Source organism: Aegilops tauschii, chromosome 7 (assembly GCF_002575655.3).
Source record: "Aegilops tauschii subsp. strangulata cultivar AL8/78 chromosome 7, Aet v6.0, whole genome shotgun sequence".
Classification (NCBI taxonomy): Eukaryota; Viridiplantae; Streptophyta; class Magnoliopsida; order Poales; family Poaceae; genus Aegilops; species Aegilops tauschii.
In genome coordinates, this window is record NC_053041.3 from 469,058,664 (window position 1) to 469,079,523 (window position 20,860).

Sequence of the window (20,860 nt, forward strand, 5' to 3'; positions counted from 1 at the left end):
GTGTGAGTAGTTTACCTCAGACCTTCGGGTCCATAGTTATTAGCTAGATGGCTTCCACTCTCTTTTTGGATCTCAATACAATGTTCTCCCCCTCTCTTGTGGAGATCTATTAGATGTAATCTTCTTTTTGTTGGGGATCGTAGCAGAAATTAAAATTTTTCTACGCATCACCAAGATCAATCTATGGAGTCATCTAGCAACGAGAGAGAGGAGTGCATCTACATACCCTTGTAGATCGCGAGCGGAAGCGTTCAAGTGAACAAGGTTGATGGAGTCGTACTCGTCGTGATCCAAATCACCGATGACCGAGCGCCGAACGGACGACACCTCCGCGTTCAACACACGTACGGTTGGGGAAGACGTCTCCTCCTTCTTGATCCAGCAAGGGGGAAGGAGAGGTTGATGGAGATCCAGCAGCACGACGGCGTGGTGGTGGAAGTAGCGGGGATCTCGGCAGGGCTTCGCCAAGCTCAGCGAGAGGGAGAGGGAGGCGCCAGGGGCTTGGGTGCGGCTGCCCTCCCTCCCCCCTCTTTATATAGGGGTCCAGGGGGCGCCGGCCCCCAGAGATCCCATGTCAAGGGGGGGGGGGGCGGCCAAGGGGGGGACTTGCCCCCCAAGTCAAGTGGGGCGCCCCCCCATCCCTAGGGTTTCCAACCCTAGGCGCAGGGGAGGCCCAAGGGGGGCGCACCAGCCCACCAGGGGCTGGTTCCCTTCCCCACTTCAGCCCATGGGGCCCTCCGGGATAATTGGCCCCACCCGGTGGACCCCCGGGACCCTTCCGGTGGTCCCGGTACAATACCGGTGACCCCCGAAACTTTCCCGGTGGCCGAAACTAGAGTTCCTATATATAATTCTTCACCTTCGGACCATTCCGGAACTCCTCGTGACGTCCGGGATCTCATCCAGGACTCCGAACAACTTTCGGATTTCCGCATACTAATATCTCTACAACCCTAGCGTCACCGAACCTTAAGTGTGTAGACCCTACGGGTTCGGGAGACATGCAGACATGACCGAGACGACTCTCCGGTCAATAACCAACAGCAGGATCTGGATACCCATGTTGGCTCCCACATGTTCCACGATGATCTCATCGGATGAACCACGATGTCGAGGATTCAATCAATCCCATATACAATTCCCTTTCTCAATCGGTACGTTACTTGCCCGAGATTCGATCGTCGGTATCCCAATACCTCGTTCAATCTCGTTACCGGCAAGTCACTTTACTCGTACCGTAATGCATGATCCCGTGACCAAACACTTGGTCACATTGAGCTCATTATGATGATGCATTACCGAGTGGGCCCAGAGATACCTCTCCGTCATACGGAGTGACAAATCCCAGTCTCGATTCGTGCCAACCCAACAGACACTTTCGGAGATACCCGTAGTGCACCTTTATAGCCACCCAGTTACGTTGTGAAGTTTGGCACACCCAAAGCACTCCTATGGTATCCGGGAGTTGCACAATCTCATGGTCCAAGGAAATGATACTTGACATTTGGTAAAGCTCTAGCAAACGAACTACACGATCTTGTGCTATGCTTAGGATTGGGTCTTGTCCATCACATCATTCTCCTAATGATGTGATCCCGTTATCAATGACATCCAATGTCCATAGTCAGGAAACCATGACTATTTGTTGATCAACGAGCTAGTCAACTAGAGGCTCACTAGGGACATGTTGTGGTCTATGTATTCACACATGTATTATGACTTCCGGATAACACAATTATAGCATGAACAATAGACAATTATCATGAACAAGGAAATATAATAATAACCATTTTATTATTGCCTCTAGGGCATATTTCCAACAGTCTCCCACTTGCACTAGAGTCAATAATCTAGTTACATTGTGATGAATCGAACACCCATAGAGTTCTGGTGTTGATCATGTTTTGCTCTAGGGAGAGGTTTAGTCAACGGATGTGCTACATTCAGGTCCGTATGTACTTTACAAATATCTATGTCTCCATTTTGAACACTTTCACGAATGGAGTTGAAGCGACGCTTGATATGCCTGGTCTTCCTGTGAAACCTGGGCTCCTTGGCAAGGGCAATAGCTCCAGTGTTGTCACAGAAGAGAGTCATCGGGCCCGATGCATTGGGAATAACTCCTAGGTCGGTAATGAACTCCTTCACCCAGATTACTTCTTGTGCTGCCTCTGAGGCCGCCATGTATTCCACTTCACATGTAGATCCCGCCACAACTCTTTGCCTGCAACTGCACCAGCTTACTGCCCCACCATTCAAAATATACACGTATCCGGTTTGTGACTTAGAGTCATCCAGATCTGTGTCGAAGCTAGCATCGACGTAACCCTTTACGACGAGCTCTTCGTCACCTCCATAAACGAGAAACATATCCTTAGTCCTCTTCAGGTACTTCAGGATATTCTTGACCGTTGTCCAATGTTCCATGCCGGGATTACTTTGGTACCTTCCTACCAAACTTACGGCAATGTTTACATCAGGTCGGGTACACAACATGGCATACATAATGACCCAATGGCCGAGGCATAGGGGACGACACTCATCTTTTCTCTATCTTCTGCCGTGGTCGGGCATTGAGCCGTGCTAAATTGCACACCTTGCAATACAGGGAAGAACCCCTTCTTGGACTGATCCATATTGAACTTCTTCAATATCTTGTCAAGGTACGTACTTTGTGAAAGACCAATGAGGCGTCTTGATCTATCTCTATAGATCTTGATGCCTAATATATAAGCAGCTTCTCCAAGGTCCTTCATTGAAAAACACTTGTTCAAGTAGGCCTTTATGCTTCCCAAGAATTCTATATCATTTCCCATCAACAGTATGTCATCCACATATAATATGAGAAATGCTACAGAGCTCCCACTCACTTTCTTGTAAACACAGGCTTCTCCATAAGTCTGTGTAAACCCAAATGCTTTGATCATCTCATCAAATCGAATGTTCCAACTCCGAGATGCTTGCACCAGCCCATAGATGGAGCGCTGGAGCTTGCATACCTTGTTAGCATTCTTAGGATCGACAAAACCTTCCGGCTGCATCATAGACAATTCTTCCTTAAGAAAGCCGTTAAGAATGCCGTTTTGACGTCCATTTGCCATATCTCATAATCATAGAATGCGGCAATTGCTAACATGATTCGGACGGACTTCAGCTTCGCTACGGGTGAGAAAGTCTCATCGTAGTCAACCCCTTGAACTTGTCGATAACCCTTAGCGAGAAGTCGAGCCTTATAGATGGTCACATTACCATCCGCGTCTGTCTTCTTCTTAAAGATCCATTTATTTTCTATGGCTCGCCGATCATCGGGCAAGTCAGTCAAAGTCCATACTTCGTTTTCATACATGGATCCTATCTCGGATTTCATGGCTTCTAGCCATTTGTCGGAATCTGGGCCCGCCATTGCTTCTTCATAGTTCGAAGGTTCACCGTTGTCCAACAACATGATTTCCAGGACAGGGTTGCCATACCACTCTGGTGTGGAACGTGTCCTCGTGGACCTACGAAGTTCAGTAGTAACTTGATCCGAAGTACCTTGATCATCATCATTAGCTTCCTCTCTAGTCAGTGCAGGCACCACAGGAACATCTTCCTGAGCTGCGCTACTTTCCGGTTCAAGAGGTAGTACTTCATCAAGTTCCACTTTCCTCCCACTTACTTCTTTCGAGAGAAACTCTTTCTCCGGAAAGGACCCGTTCTTGGCAACAAAGATCTTGCCTTCGGATCTGAGGTAGAAGGTATACCCAATGGTTTCCTTAAGGTATCCTATGAAGACGCATTTTTCCGAATTGGGTTTGAGCTTTTCAGGTTGAAGTTTCTTGACATAAGCATCGCATCCCCAAACTTTTAGAAACGACATCTTAGGTTTCTTCCCAAACCATAATTCATACGGTGTCGTCTCAACGGATTTCGACGAAGCCCTATTTAAAGTGAATGCGGCAGTCTCTAAAGCATAGCCCCAAAATGAGAGCGGTAGATCGGTAAGAGACATCATAGATCGCACCATATCCAATAGAGTGCGATTACGATGTTCGGACACACCATTTCGCTGAGGTGTTCCAGGCGGCATGAGTTGTGAAACTATTCCACATTTCCTTAAGTGTGTGCCAAATTCGTGACTCAAATATTCCCCTCCACGATCTGATCGTAAGAACTTTATTTTCCTGTCACGTTGATTCTCAACCTCACTCTGAAATTCCTTGAACTTTTCAAAGGTCTCAGACTTGTGTTTCATTAGGTAGACATACCCATATCTACTCAAGTCATCAGTGAGAGTGAGAACATAACGATAGCCACCGCGAGCCTCAACACTCATTGGACCGCACACATCAGTATGTATGATTTCCAATAAGTTGGTTGCTCGCTCCATTGTTCCGGAGAACGGAGTCTTGGTCATCTTACCCATGAGGCATGGTTCGCACGTGTCAAATGATTCGTAATCAAGAGACTCCAAAAGTCCATCTGCATGGAGCTTCTTCATGCGTTTGACACCAATGTGACCAAGGCGGCAGTGCCACAGGTATGTGGGACTATCGTTAGCAACTTTACATCTTTTGGTATTCACACTATGAATATGTGTAACATCACGTTCGAGATTCATTAAGAATAAACCATTAACCAGCGGAGCATGACCATAAAACATATCTCTCATATAAATAGAACAACCATTATTCTCGGATTTAAATGAGTAGCCATCTCGCATTAAACGAGATCCAGATACAATGTTCATGCTCAAAGCTGGCACTAAATAACAATTATTGAGGTTTAAAACTAATCCCGTAGGTAAATGTAGAGGTAGCGTGCCGACGGCGATCACATCGACCTTGGAACCATTCCTGACGCGCATCGTCACCTCGTCCTTTGCCAGTCTCCGTTTATTCCGCAGCTCCTGCTTTGAGTTACAAATATGAGCAACCGCACCGGTATCAAATACCCAGGAGCTACTACGAGTGCTGGTAAGGTACACATCAATAACATGTATATCACATATACCTTTGGTGTTGCCGGCCTTCTTGTCCGCTAAGTACTTGGGGCAGTTCCGCTTCCAGTGACCACTTCCCTTGCAATAAAAGCACTCTGTCTCAGGCTTGGGTCCATTCTTTGGCTTCTTCCCGACAACTGGCTTACCAGGCGCGGCAACTCCCTTGCCGTCCTTCTTGAAGTTTTTCTTACCCTTGCCTTTCTTGAACTTAGTGGTTTTATTCACCATCAACACTTGATGTTCCTTTTTGATCTCCACCTCCGCTGATTTCAGCATTGAATATACCTCAGGAATGGTCTTTTCCATCCCCTGCATATTGAAGTTCATCACAAAGCTCTTGTAGCTCGGTGGAAGCGACTGAAGGATTCTGTCAAAGACCGCGTCATCCGGGAGATTAACTCCCAGTTGAGTCAAGCGGTTGTGTAACCCAGACATTTTGAGTATGTGCTCACTGACAGAACTATTTTCCTCCATCTTACAACTGAAGAACTTGTCGGAGACTTCATATCTCTTGACCCGGGCATGAGCTTGGAAAACCATTTTCAGCTCTTCAAACATCTCATATGCTCCGTGTTGCTCAAAACGCTTTTGGAGCCCCGGTTCTAAGTTGTAAAGCATGCCGCACTGAACGAGGGAGTAATCATCAGCACGCTGCTGCCAAGCGTTCATAACGTCTTGGTTCTCTGGGATGGATGCGTCACCTAGCGGTGCTTCTAGGACATAATCTTTCTTGGCAGCCATGAGGATGATCCTCAGGTTCCGGACCCAGTCCGTATAGTTGCTGCCATCATCTTTCAGCTTGGTTTTCTCTAGGAATGCGTTGAAGTTGAGGGCAACATTAGCGTGGGCCATTTGATCTACAAGACATATTGTAAAGATTTTAGACTAAGTTCATGATAATTAAGTTCATCTAATCAAATTATTCAATGAAGTCCCACTCAGATAGACATCCCTCTAGTCATCTAAGTGAAACATGATCCGAGTCAACTAGGCCGTGTCCGATCATCACGTGAGACGGACTAGTCAACATCGGTGAACATCTTCATGTTGATCGTATCTTCTATACGACTCATGCTTGACCATTTGGTCTTCCGTGTTCCGAGGCCATGTCTGTACATGCTAGGCTCGTCAAGTCAACCTAAGTGTATTGCGTGTGTAAATCTGGCTTACACCCGTTGTATTCGAATGTTAGAATCTATCACACCCGATCATCACGTGGTGCTTCGAAACAACGAACCTTCGCAACGGTGCACAGTTAGGGGGAACACTTTCTTGAAATTATTGCGAGGGATCATCTTATTTAAGCTACCGTCGTTCTAAGCAAATAAGATGTAAAACATGATAAACATCACATGCAATCAAATAGTGACATGATATGGCCAGTATCATATTGCTCCTTTGATCTCCATCTTCGGGGCGCCATGATCATCTTCGTCACCGGCATGACACCATGATCTCCATCATCATGATCTCCATCATCGTGTCTTCATGAAGTTGTCACGCCAACGATTACATCTACTTCTATGGCTAACGTGTTTAGCAATAAAGTAAAGTAATTTACATGGCGTTATTCAATGACACGCAGGTCATACAAAAAATAAAGACAACTCCTATGGCTCCTGCCGGTTGTCATACTCATCGACACGCAAGTCGTGATTCCTATTACAAGAACATGATCAATCTCATACATCACATATATTTCATTCATCACATCCTTTTGGCCATATCACATCACAAGGCATATGCTGCAAAAACAAGTTAGACGTCATCTAATTGTTGTTGCATGTTTTTACGTGGCTTCTATAGGTTTCTAGCAAGAACGTTTCTTACCTACGTAAAACCACAATGTGATATGCCAACTTATATTTACCCTTCATAAGGACCCTTTTCATCGAATCCGATTCGACTAAAGTGGGAGAGACAGACACCCGCTAGCCACCTTATGCAACTAGTGCATGTCAGTCGGTGGAACCTGTCTCACGTAAGCGTACGTGTAAGGTCGGTCCGGGCCGCTTCATCCCACGATGCCGCCGAAACAAGATAAGACTAGTAGTGGCAAGAAAGTTGACAACATCTACGCCCACAACAAGTTTGTGTTCTACTCGTGCATAGAAACTACGCATAGACCTAGCTCATGATGCCACTGTTGGGGATCGTAGCAGAAATTAAAAAATTTCTACGCATCACCAAGATCAATCTATGGAGTCATCTAGCAACGAGAGAGAGGAGTGCATCTACATACCTTGTAGATCGCGAGCGGAAGCGTTCAAGTGAACGGGGTTGATGGAGTCGTACTCATCGTGATCCAAATCACCGATGACCTAGCGCCGAACGGTCGGCACCTCCGCGTTCAACACACGTACGGTTGGGGAAGACGTCTCCTCCTTCTTGATCCAGCAAGGGGGAAGGAGAGGTTGATGGAGATGCAGCAGCACGACGGCGTGGTGGTGGAAGTAGCAGGGATCTCGGCAGGGCTTCGCCAAGCTCAGCGAGAGGGAGAGGTGTCACGGGAGGGAGAGGGAGGCGCCAGGGGCTTGGGTGCTGCTGCCCTCCCTCCCCCATCTTTATATAGGGGTCCAGGGGGGCGCCGGCCCCCAGAGATCCCATCTCAAGGGGGGCGGCGGCCAAGGGGGGGACTTGCCCCCCAAGTCAAGTGGGGCGCCCCCCACCCCTAGGGTTTCCAACCCTAGGCGCAGGGGAGGCCCAAGGGGGGCGCACCAGCCCACCAGGGGCTGGTTCCCTTCCCCACTTCAGCCCATGGGGCCCTCCGGGATAGGTGGCCCCACCCGGTGGACCCCCGGGACCCTTCCGGTGGTCCCGGTATAATACCGGTGACCCCCGAAACTTTCCCGATGGCCGAAACTGGACTTCCTATATATAATTCTTCACCTCCGGACCATTCTGGAACTCCTCGTGACGTCCGGGATCTCATCCGGGACTCCGAACAACTTTTGGATTTCCGCATACTAATATCTCTACAACCCTAGCGTCACCGAACCTTAAGTGTGTAGACCCTACGGGTTCGGGAGACATGCAGACATGACCGAGACGACTCTCCGGTCAATAACCAACAACGGGATCTGGATACCCATGTTGGCTCCCACATGTTCCACGACGATCTCATCGGATGAACCACGATGTCGAGGATTCAATCAATCCCGTATACAATTCCCTTTGTCAATCGGTACGTTACTTGCCCGAGATTCGATCGTCGGTATCCCAATACCTTGTTCAATCTCGTTACCGGCAAGTCACTTTACTCGTACCGTAATGGATGATCCCGTGACCAAACACTTGGTCACATTGAGCTCATTATGATGATGCATTACCGAGTGGGCCCAGAGATACCTCTCCGTCATACGGAGTGACAAATCCCAGTCTCGATTCGTGCCAACCCAACAGACACTTTCGGAGATACCCGTAGTGCACCTTTATAGCCACCCAGTTACGTTGTGACGTTTGGCACACCCAAAGCACTCCTATGATATCCGGGAGTTGCACAATCTCATGGTCCAAGGAAATGATACTTGACATTTGGAAAAGCTCTAGCAAACGAACTACACGATCTTGTGCTATGCTTAGGATTGGGTCTTGTCCATCACATCATTCTCCTAATGATGTGATCCCATTATCAATGACATCCAATGTCCATAGTCAGGAAACCATGACTATCTGTTGATCAACGAGCTAGTCAACTAGAGGCTCACTAAGGACATGTTGTGGTCTATGTATTCACACATGTATTACGATTTCCGGATAACACAATTATAGCATGAACAATAGACAATTATCATGAACAAGGAAATATAATAATAACCATTTAATTATTGCCTCTAGGGCATATTTCCAACACTTTTGCGGTGTGTTTGTTGAGACCGATGAATCGTGGGTTTATGATCAAGTTTATCTATGAACAATATTTGAATCTTTTCTGAATTCTTTTATGTATGATTGGTTATCTTTGCAAGTCTCTTCGAATTATCAGTTTGGTTTGGCCTACTAGATTGATCTTTCTTGCAATGGGAGAAGTGCTTAGCTTTGGGTTCAATCTTGCGGTGTCCTTTCCCAGTGACAGTAGGGGCAGCAAGGCACGTATTGTATTGTTGCCATCGAGGATAACAAGATGGGGTTTATATCATATTGCATGAGTTTATCCATGTACATCATGTCATCTTACTTAAAGCGTTACTCTGTTCTTATGAACTTAATAATCTAGATGCATGCTGGATAGCGGTCGATGTGTGGAGTAATAGTAGTAGATGCAGGCAGGAGTCGGTCAACTTGTCTCGGACGTGATGCCTATATACATGATCATACCTAGATATTCTCATAACTATGCTCAATTCTGTCAATTGCTCAACAGTAATTTGTTCACCCACCGTAATACTTATGCTCTTGAGAGAAGCCACTAGTGAAACCTGTGGCCCCCGGGTCTATCTTCCATCATATTAATCTTCCAACACTTAGCTATTTTTATTGCCTTTTATTTTACTTTGCATCTTTATCATAAAAATACCAAAAATATTATCTTATCATATCTATCAGATCTCACTCTCGTAAGTGACCGTGAAGGGATTGACAACCCCTTTATTGCGTTGGTTGCGAGGATTTATTTGTTTGTGTAGGTGCGAGGGACTCGTGCGTGGCCTCCTACTGGATTGATACCTTGGTTCTAAAAAACCGAGGGAAATACTTACGCTACTTTGCTGCATCACCCTGTCCTCTTCAAGGGAAAACCAACGCAGTGCTCAAGAGGTAGCATATCACCATCTCTTCGCCGAACTAGTGCACCTATACAATTTACCATTGTATTGGGTGTGTTGGGGACACAAGAGACTCTTTGCTATTTGGTTGCAGGGTTGCTTGAGAGATACCATCTTCATCCTACGCCTCCCACGGATTGATAAACCTTAGGTCATCCACTTGAGGGAAATTTGCTACTGTCCTACAAACCTCTGCACTTGGAGGCCCAACAACATCTACAAGAAGAAGGTTGCGTAGTAGACATCAAGCAGTTTCTAGCGCCGTTGCTGGGGAGGTGAGTGCTTGAAGGTATACCTTTAGATCTTGCAATCGAATCTTTTAGTTTCTTGTTTTATCACTAGTTCAGTTTATAAAAGAAAAACTACAAAAAAATGGAATTGAGGGTACCTCATATGCTTCATCTTTTTAATATCTTTCATGAAAATAAGGATTCTGATAATTGTGCTCAGTTGCTAGAAGAAGAATGCATTAGAATGTTTGGCACTAAATCTCTGAATGATGAGCATGATTGCAATGCTGTTAGTATGAACTCTTTGAATATACATAGTACTAATGATGATTGCACTAGTCATGATGAAAATATCTCTTATAAGCATGTCAATTTTTGTGGAGTGCATAGAGTTTGCAAGTACACACCAAATAGGGAAGATAGATTTTGCAAGAGGCATAAGTATTTGGAAACTAAATGGTTGCAAGAAAGGCTAGATGTTTGTGCTGAAAATTTAAAATTTCTTCACCATACTTGTGAACTTTGCGATGAACGTGGTCATTTAAATCTCCAATGCAAATTGTTTCATGATCGAATCGTGTCCAAAAATTGTGATGACTTGATTTCCCTTGCACATCATAATGAACTTAGTTTGCTTTTGGACACGATTTTCCAACACTTTGCTTCCATCATATTAATCCTCCAACACTTAGCTATTTTTATTGCCTTTAATTTTACTTTGCATCTTTATCATAAAAATACCAAACATATTATCTTATCATATCTATCAGATCTCACTCTCGTAAGTGACCGTGAAGGGATTGACAACCCCTTTATTGCGTTGGTTGCGAGGATTTATTTGTTTGTGTAGGTGCGAGGGACTCGTGCGTGGCCTCCTACTGGATTGCTACCTTGGTTCTCAAAAACTGAGGGAAATACTTACGCTACTTTGCTGCATCACCCTTTCCTCTTCAAGGGAAAACCAACGCAGTGCTCAAGAGGTAGCATATCACCATCTCTTCGCCGAACTAGTGCACCTATACAATTTACCATTGTATTGGGTGTGTTGGGGACACAAGAGACTCTTTGCTATTTGGTTGCAGGGTTGCTTGAGAGAGACCATCTTCATCATACGCCTCCCACGGATTGATAAACCTTAGGTCATCCACTTGAGGGAAATTTGCTACTGTCCTACAAACCTCTGCACTTGGAGGCCCAACAACGTCTACAAGAAGAAGGTTGCGTAGTAGACATCAAGCAGTTTCTGGCGCCGTTGCTGGGGAGGTGAGTGCTTGAAGGTATATCTTTAGATCTTGCAATCGAATATTTTAGTTTCCTGTTTTATCACCAGTTTAGTTTATAAAAGAAAACTACAAAAAAATGGAATTGAGGGACCTCATATGCTTCATCTTTTTAATATCTTTCATGAAAATAAGGATTCCGATAATTGTGCTCAATTGCTAGAAGAAGAATGCATTAAAATGTTTGGCACTAAATCTCTGAATGATGAGCATGATTGCAATGTTGTTAGTATGAACTCTTTGAATATCCATAGTACTAATGACGATTGCACTAGTCATGATGAAAATATCTCTTATAAGCATGTCAATTTCTGTGGAGTGCATAGAGTTTGCAAGTACACACCAAATAGGGAAGATAGATTTTGCAAGAGGCATAAGTATTTGGAAACTAAATGGTTGCAAGAAAGGCTAGATGTTTGTGCTGAAAATTTAAAATTTCTTTGCCATACTTGTGAACTTTGCGATGAACGTGGGCATTTAAATCTCCAATGCAAATTGTTTCATGATCGAATCGTGTCCAAAAATTGTGATGACTTGATTTCCCTTGCACATCATAATGAACTTAGTTTGCTTTTGGGTTATGAAGAAATGAAACGTATAACTAAGCATATTCCAGAATATAACCTTGAGAAATTCCTCGATATTGATCTAGAAGAAATTTTTATGTATTGTGCGGTGAATTGCATTGAAAATCCTTATATTGCCAATTACATAAAGACAAGAAAACAAATAGAAGAGGAAGAGAATACTAACGAAAGGGAAGAGGCTTCCCAATATCCTCCTATTATTTCTTATGATGAATCAGGTAACGAGGAGGAGCCTTCTATTCAACCAATCTCATTGATAAGGAGCTCAAAAAAGAGGGTTAAACCCACACATGATGTGAAGAAGAAAAAGAAAAGATGGAGAAGCAAAGGTAGAAAGGTATCCCTCCCAAATGATGTTGCTCCTATTACTCATTGTGATGATGATAATTGCTATACTATTGGTGCTATCCATACTATTAATGATGAGAGTGATTATGCTTATGATATGAAAAGGCCCAAGCTTGGGGATGTTATGTTTAATGAGAATGACAAGTTTGAGAATATATTTGCTGAAATTAATGTCTGTCCCAAGCTTGGGGATGCTATGTTTTATGAAGATGATATGTTTAGCCTCCCAAGTTTTGATGAGCAAATTTATTATGATGATAGCATGCCTCCTACTTATGATGATTATATTGATGAAAGTGGGTTTGGAAGAGTGTCAACTTTAGGAAGTAATGATCCCACTATTTTGGAGGATGTTGAATCTTATTGTGATAAATATGAAAGTGGATTTGGAGAGGTCATGACTTTATTTAGTGATAATTCCACTATCTTGGAAGAGGTTTCAATCGATTATGATGAGAACAAAGTTGCTACCTATGATGATTATTGTGATGACACTTATGCTATAAAAAGTAGTGATGATTATATTTATAAAACTTGTCATGATTATGATTACCCTTTTTCTGAACATTATTCTTTCAATGTGGAAACAATTTATAGTATTCGAGTTTCTTATGATACTCCCACTATTCTGAATGAGAAGAATTTTGCTTATGTGAAGAGTAATAAAATTTCTATGCTTGTAGATCATGAAAAGAATGCTTTATGTCATGTTTATATTGTTGAATTCATTCATGATGCTACTGAAAATTATTATGAGGGAGGAATATATGCTTGTAGGAATTGCAATAATATCAAGTTTCCTCTCTATGTGCTTAAAGTTTTGAAGTTATGCTTGTTTTGCCTTCCTATGCTAGTTGATTATTGTTCCCATAAGTTATTTGCTCACAAAATCCCTATGCATAGGAAGTGGGTTAGACTTAAATGTGCTAGTCATATCCTTCATGATGCTCTCTTTATGTTTCAATTCTTATCTTTTATGTGAGCATCATTGAAATCATCATGCCTAGCTAGGGGCGTTAAACGTTAGCGCTTGTTGGGAGGCAACCCAATTTTATTTTTGTTCCTTACTTTTTGCTCCTGTTTAGTAATAAATAATCCATACAGAATCTGGTTAGATGTGGTTTTATGTTTTAATTAGTGTTTGTGCCAAGTAGAACCTTTGAGAAGACTTGGGTGAAGTCTTTATGATCATGCTGTAAAAAACAGAAACTTTAGCGCTCACGAGATTAGCTGCCATTTTTTACTGGAGAGCGCTTTTAGGTTGATTATTTTTTTCAAATGATTAATAGACAAATTCCTCAGGTCCACCAATTTATTTCAGAATTTTTGGAGTTCCATAAGTATGCGTTTGATACAGATTACTACAGACTGTTCTGTTTTTGACAGATTCTGTTTTCTATGTGTTGTTTGCTTATTTTGATGAATCTATGAGTAGTACCGGAGGGTATGAACCATAGAGAAGTTGGAATACAGTAGATATTACACCAATATGAATTCATAATGAGTTCACAACAGTACCTAAGTGGTGGTTTTATTTTCTTATACTAACGGAGCTTACGAGTTTTCTGTTGAGTTTTGTGTTGTGAAGTTTTCAAGTTTTGGGTAAAGATTCGATGGAATATGGAATAAGAAGTGGCAAGAGCCTAAGCTTGGGGATGATCAAGGCACCCTAAGTTAATATTCAAGGATAACCAAGAACCTAAGCTTGGGTATGCCCCGGAAGGCATCCCCTCTTTCGTCTTCGTTCATCGGTAACTTTACTTGGAGCTATATTTTTATTCACCACATGATATGTGTTTTGCTTGGAGCGTCAATTTATTTTGTTAGGATTTGCTTGATGTTATTTAGAACAATGTTTTGCATCTTTTATTTCAATAAAAGTGGCATTGATAGCCTTTACTATGCCTATTTTACAAATCTTCATGTTGCTGTTTGAAAACAGAAAGTTTACCGCTGTTGCAAAAATTCCCTAGAAAAGTCAGAATGTGATAAAATGTTGAAACCTTTTGCATAATAAGATATGATAAATTTACTACAGTGGTAATTTTCTTTCATAATTTTTGGAGCTAGGGAAGTATGGATCTTGCTGTCCTGTTTAGGTAGATTGCTGTTATGTTTGCATTGTTTGCATATGTTTGCTTCTTTAATGTTTCTATTTGAGGATAGGACTATTAAATATGCAGAGGCATTTAGTATGCAATGTTGAATAATAATTTTAGTGATTTTCTACAGTAGAGTATGATAAGGTTTTTTTTGCATTGGTTTACCTTGGTTCTCAAAAACTGAGGGAAATACTTACGCTACTTTGCTGCATCACCCTTTCCTCTTCAAGGGAAAACCAACGCAGTGCTCAAGAGGTAGCATATCACCATCTCTTCACCGAACTAGTGCACCTATATAATTTACCATTGTATTGGGTGTGTTGGGGACACAAGAGACTCTTTGCTATTTGGTTGCAGGGTTGTTTGAGAGAGACCATCTTCATCCTACGCCTCCCACGGATTGATAAACCTTAGGTCATCCACTTGAGGGAAATTTGCTACTGTCCTACAAACCTCTGCACTTGGAGGCCCAACAACGTCTACAAGAAGAAGGTTGTGTAGTAGACATCAGAGGCTGGAGGAGGTCAACGGTGGATGAACAGTAGCCCGTGGAGGCAGTCGACGGTGCATGAACAATAGCCTGTGGAGGCAGTCGACGGTGGAGATGAACAGTATCCCGTGGAGTCCCGTTTTGCGGTACGCCACACCCCTCCCGATGAACAGGACCCCTGTTTCGACCGTAGCACTCCAACACAAGTCCGTTTCCTCCGTTTTGCGGTACGCCACACCCCTCCCGATCAATAGGACCCCGTTTCGACGGTAGGAGGTCCGTTTCCTCCGTTTTGCAGTACGCCAGACCCCTCCCGATGAACAGGATCCCGTTTCGACCGTGGCCGGTCGAACACAAGGCCGTTTCCTCCGTTCTATGTTACGCCAGGCCTCGTTTCCATCGGCTGTTCCGTCCAAGCGGGTTGGCTCCCGATGAACAGCACGCGTTCCGTTGCCTCGCGATGAACACGACGCATTCCGTTGCCTCCCAATGAACACGACGCCGACGCTATTTCTCCGTTCCGACCCAGCCATGTACACGAGCCCTGGCCGTACGTATGCGCTAGTAGGCTTCGAGACCCCGCCCGTATGTACGTACGTGGCCGTATTTTCTTTCTTGCACCCTGGCCGCTGTACGTACGTGTACATGCTACGTGCGCGCATCTACTATGAAACGTGCGCGCCTCTACATCGACCAGTATTTACGTACACGTTCGCGACCAGAATGACAACGCTACGTATGCTTTGACCAGGTGGGTCCCGACTGTCAGGCACTTCCTTGCGTGTGAAGATGTAGCTGGTGGGTCCCAGCAGTCAGGAGGCGAATCATTTTTTTTGCCCGTAATATGGACGCATTTCCTTGTGTGCGAAGATGTAGCTGGTGGGTCCCATCAGTCAGGGGAGGAAAGTTTTTTTTCATGAAATACGGTGGCCCGTCCAGTGGGTCCCTGCTGTCAGGTGGAGGAATAATTATTTTCCGCGTAATAAGGAGGCACTTCCTTGCTGCGGCCGTGGACCCAGCCGTCAGCCTCTCCACGTACAGTACTCTTTCGATGGAAGTCGGTCATTGACCACATTGACCACGCCGCGCCGAGAGCACTAAGGCGGTGGACGACGGCGAGGCCTAGGAAGGGGACGACCCGGAGCCGGGGAAGACGCGGCAGTTGTTTCCCACGCGGAGAGGAGTATGAGGGTTCACTGGTTCGGCTTTGGTGTGAGGCTGCCGTCGCCGCAGGGCCTGGCCAGCGGTGGGAGTAGTAGGGGGCGGTGAGGCCTCCGCGGCAGCACAACCGGCCACGGGAGGCAGGAGCAGGCGGCATGACCGGCGCTGCTTTGGGCGGCCGGAGCAAGAAGACCAGAGGTTGAAGAAGCACTACAGCCGTTGGATGGACATCGTATGGTCACTGGAGCTAGAATCATTCATATTGACTAAGTTAACAAAGCCCTCCATGCCCGTCAACTTAGTAGGCCCACAAGTCAGCCTCCCATTATACTGGGTCGCAGCTAGCAGGGGGAGTATTCATTTTTTTGTGTAATAAGGAGGCACTTCCTTGCGTGCGAAGATATAGCTGGTGGGTCCGAACTGTCAGCGGCGGGAACATTTTTTTTGCGAAACACAGAGGTCCTTTCGGTGGATCCCAGATGTCAGGTGGAGGAATCATTATTTTGCGCGTAATAAGCAGACATTTCCTTGCGTGCGGCCGTGGACCCAGTTGTCAACCTCTCCACGTACAGTCCACTTCAGATGCATGTCGGTCATTGACCACGCTGCGCCAAGAGCACCAGGGCGGTGGACGACGACGAGGCGAAGGGAACGACACGGAGCCAGGGAAGACTCGGCAGTTGTTTCCCACATGGAGGGGAGTACGAGGGTTTACTGGTTCGTCTGCCGTCGCCGGAGAATAACAACAGGTGTGGGTGAGTAGAGGGATGGCTAGGCCAGCGATGGGAGTACGGTGGGGTGGTGAGGCCTACGCGGCAACACAGCCGGCCGCGGGAGGAGGGAGCAGGCAGTCCCGCCGGCGCTTGTTTGAGCGGTTGGAGCAGGAAGAGCAGAGATTGAAGAAGCACGACGGCCGTTGGATGAACATCCAACAGTCACTGCTTGTGCGTCAACCTTTTTTTTAGGAAAGCCTCAAATCTGTGGAAAATAGCATACAACCCATCTGCCATTATTTCTAATAATTTACAGCCTATTTGCTAATTTTTAAGGTTTTTTGGAGCCCATATTCTTTTTGTTAGCATTACAACCCATATTGTCGCCACGGTTAAAAAATTATACGAAATTTTGCATATTTCGGTGCGGTCCGAACTGTTTTTAATCCCGAAATTTCGAGTCACATTCAAACTGATTTTAAAAATAAATGTATATCAATGTAAAATCCAACAAATTGTCCACGCATAAAAATCAATGCAATTTAAAATCTCAAAATGAAAAAAATTGAAACTAATTGCTGGTTTGATGTGTTTTAAAAATGTGCAACCCATTTCTCATTGCTGATAGCCATTTTCTCGGCCAGCCAAATGAAGCTTTCCTCGTCTTGAAAGATTTGCAGCCCAACAGGCCTGACAAAGCGACTTACTTGACAAATCACAAAAAAACTGGGCTAGCCATTTTCAGTAAGAAAGAAAAAAACAGCTGGGCTGGTCTGTGGTAAACATAAAAGAAAAGGCTGTCTAGACAGGCCAGAGTGCCCCGCACAGCCCAGTTGACACCCTGCTTCCGTCTCAAAAACAAATTAGATAAATGCCACTCCAATTATGGCGATTCATAAAAATGCCACTGCAATTTCCAAACTTTGAAAAATGCCACTGCAATTTTTGCAAACTTTGAAAAACACCACTGCAATTTTTGCAAACTTTGAAAAACGCCACTCCAGACTTCGAAAAATGCCACTGGAAATGGCATTTTTGAAAGTTTGGAAATTGCAGTGGCATTTCTCGGAATCACCAGATTTGGAGTGGCATTTATCAAATTGACCCAAAACAAAAATAACTGCGCGAGCTGCTGGGTCCCTGGTGTCAGCTGCTCGTTGTGCAATTCTCTCGTTTATTGACTACGTTGACAATGGCATGGGACCCAGATGTCAGAAATCCATTAGGAGGAGCCATTTTTTATTGGCTTGAAATAAGGAAGCACTTACTTGCATACTGCCATGACCTTGGTGGGTCCCTCTGAGGGAGTCCTAGACTAAGGGGTCCTGGGGCGTCCGGCCTGTCATCTACTGGGCCGGACTGATGGGCTATGAAGACATGAAGACCGAAGGCTGCACCCGTGTCCGGATTGGACTCTACTTGGCGTGGAAGGCAAGCTAGGTGACCTATTATGAAGATTTCCTCCTATGTAACCGACCTCATGTAACCCTAGATCTCTCCGGTGTCTATATAAACCGGAGAACATAGTCCGGATAGGACAGATTCATGACCATATACTCATAGGCTAGACTTCTAGGGTTTAGCCATTACGATCTCGTGGTAGATCAACTCTTGTAACACTCTATTCATCAAGATCAATCAAGCAGGAGTAGTAGGGTATTACCTCCATAGAGAGGACCCAAACCTGGGTAAACATTGTGTCCCCCGTCTCCTGTTACCATCGACCCTAGACGCACAGTTCGGGACCCCCTACCCGAGATCCGCCGGTTTTGACACCGGCATTTGTGCTTTCATTGAGAGTTCCACTGTGCCGTCGCCAAGAGGGTTGATGGCTCGCCTTGTTGTCAAGGATAATATCATCTCCGGAGGAGCCCTGGCCCCAGGCCAGACCCTCCGACTCGGTGGCTTCATCATGACCGCCGGCTCGGCCCTTAAGCCGACGATGACCTCTCAAGTCATCGAAAATCGCCTCCGCGTTGATCCCGAATACTCCGCCCGCATGGATCCAGTGGAGTTATCGTCGTTGAACGAACTCCTGGATCGCATGGCCGCCTTGGGGGTCGCTACAGACTATGATCGGGTAGGGCTTAAACCCGACCAGAGAGAAATTAAAACTCCACCGATCACCCATCAGATAGCGGTAGTCGAGGAGCGGAGCAACTCTTCCACTATATTGAAGACGAACTATGTTCGGATCGCCAATCTTGAAGAGCCGAATATTTTCCGGCAGAAAAGCATGTCTCTTCCTCCAAACATAGAGTCGCATGACGAGCCTAAAAAATCAGTCGATATCCCGGAGCCCGAACTGTCCGGCCCAGTATACCTCCAAACTCCGGATCCAAAATTGGGTCAGGGTTCGGATTCAATTCCACCCACCCACCCGGACATAGATGCTCTCAGGAGCATCGAACAATAGTCTCAGGAAACGGTCCACCACTTCTGGGCCAGATTCCTCCTTGTTAAAAACAAGGTAAAAGACTGCCGCGACAAAGACGCGATAGCAGCGTTCTGCAACAACTGCGCGGACGAAGATATCCTTAATACCATCAATCGCCGCCGCATACCAAAGTTCGCTGACCTAGCAACCATCGTACAAAAGTACATCGCGATGGAAAGCGCCTGGAAAACTCAGGCAGCTTGCTGGGAACCATCCCGGCTCCCCTTACAGGCGAAAAGTACGCGCCCCCGTGGCACGCCCAGCCGAACAGTCAAAAAACATAAACCCATTACATTGCACGGCACCGTTCTGGAGGGATGGCTCAATGGCCCATGCAAAATACACACGACGTCAGATACCGTGGCAACCCACAGCCTTAGAGCATGTTGGATATTTCGGCAGGTAGCCAAGAGCGGCGCGGACACCCTTATCAAGGACACCCCAGAACAACACCCTCCAGCAAACGACGACAATAGAGTATTGGCAGTCTTCAAGACATTCGCTTCAAACAACAAGCGTAAAAGGGCCCTGCGCGATCTCGCCGAAGTTTGCCAGGTCGCTGCAATTGACCCCTGGAGCGACACGACTATAACCTTCAACGCCAGTGACGAACCTAAATACAGAACAGTCCGAGCGCCAGCTGCCCTAGTCCTCAGTCCCATCGTGGATGGCTTTCGACTCACAAAAGTCCTCACGGACGGCGGCAGCAGACTAAACCTCATTTCTGAGGACACGCTCCACAAGATGGAAATAGACAGGAGCCGCATCGAGAAAAGCAGCACAACCTTTCGAGGTATCATTCCCAGCCGGGAAGCTCGCTGTGCAGGAAAAATTACACTTGATGTGGTGTTCGGCACGCCGGAGAATTATCGGTCCGAAGAAATAACTTTCCTGGTGGCCCCTTTCAACAGTGGGTACCACGCCCTGTTAGGGCGAGAGGCCTTCATGCGCTTTCAAGCCATACCTCATTATGGGTATATGAAGCTAAAAATGCCCGGGCCTAATGGAATAATCACCCTCGTCAGCGATCCGGACATAGCACTCCGCGCCGAGAATAAAACCGCATCCTTGGCCCTCGAGGCATTGTCCGAGGACCTTGCGGCCGAAGAACTAACCGCACTACGCTCCACCGTGGATAAGGACGATGTGATCCTGAACAAACGATCCAAATCCACTTCCTTCAAGCCAGCAGAATAAATAGTCAAATTTCAGGTCCATCCAATAGACCCGAAGAAGACAACGTCTATCGGAGCGCAACTCAGCCCTGCAGTCGACGCCGCACTACGAGACTTCCTGCGCGAAAACTGGGATATATTCGCCTGGCATCCTTCTGATATTCCAAGAATCCCGCGCGAGTTGGCCGAACATAGCCTCAACATACTAAAGGGATATAAGCCGGTCAAGCAAATCTGCGGCGCTTTTCCGAACCCAAACGACAAGCTATGGGGGAGGAGCTAGCCAAACTCATCGAGGCCGGATTCATCAAAGACATTAAACATCCGGACTAGCTGGAAAACTTGGTAATGGTACCAAAGAAGGATAAATCCTGGCGCCTATGCGTCGATTTCAAAGACCTTAACAAGGCTTGCCCTAAGGTTTCCCTTCCCTCTTCCCCGCATTGATCAAATCATTGACGCTACCGCAGGTCACAACTCGCTGTGCTTCCTTGATGCATATTCCGGATACCGTCAAATCAAAATGAAGGAGTCCGATCAAGCCGCAACAACATTCATTACACCATACGGGCCGTTTTGCTTTAACACCATGC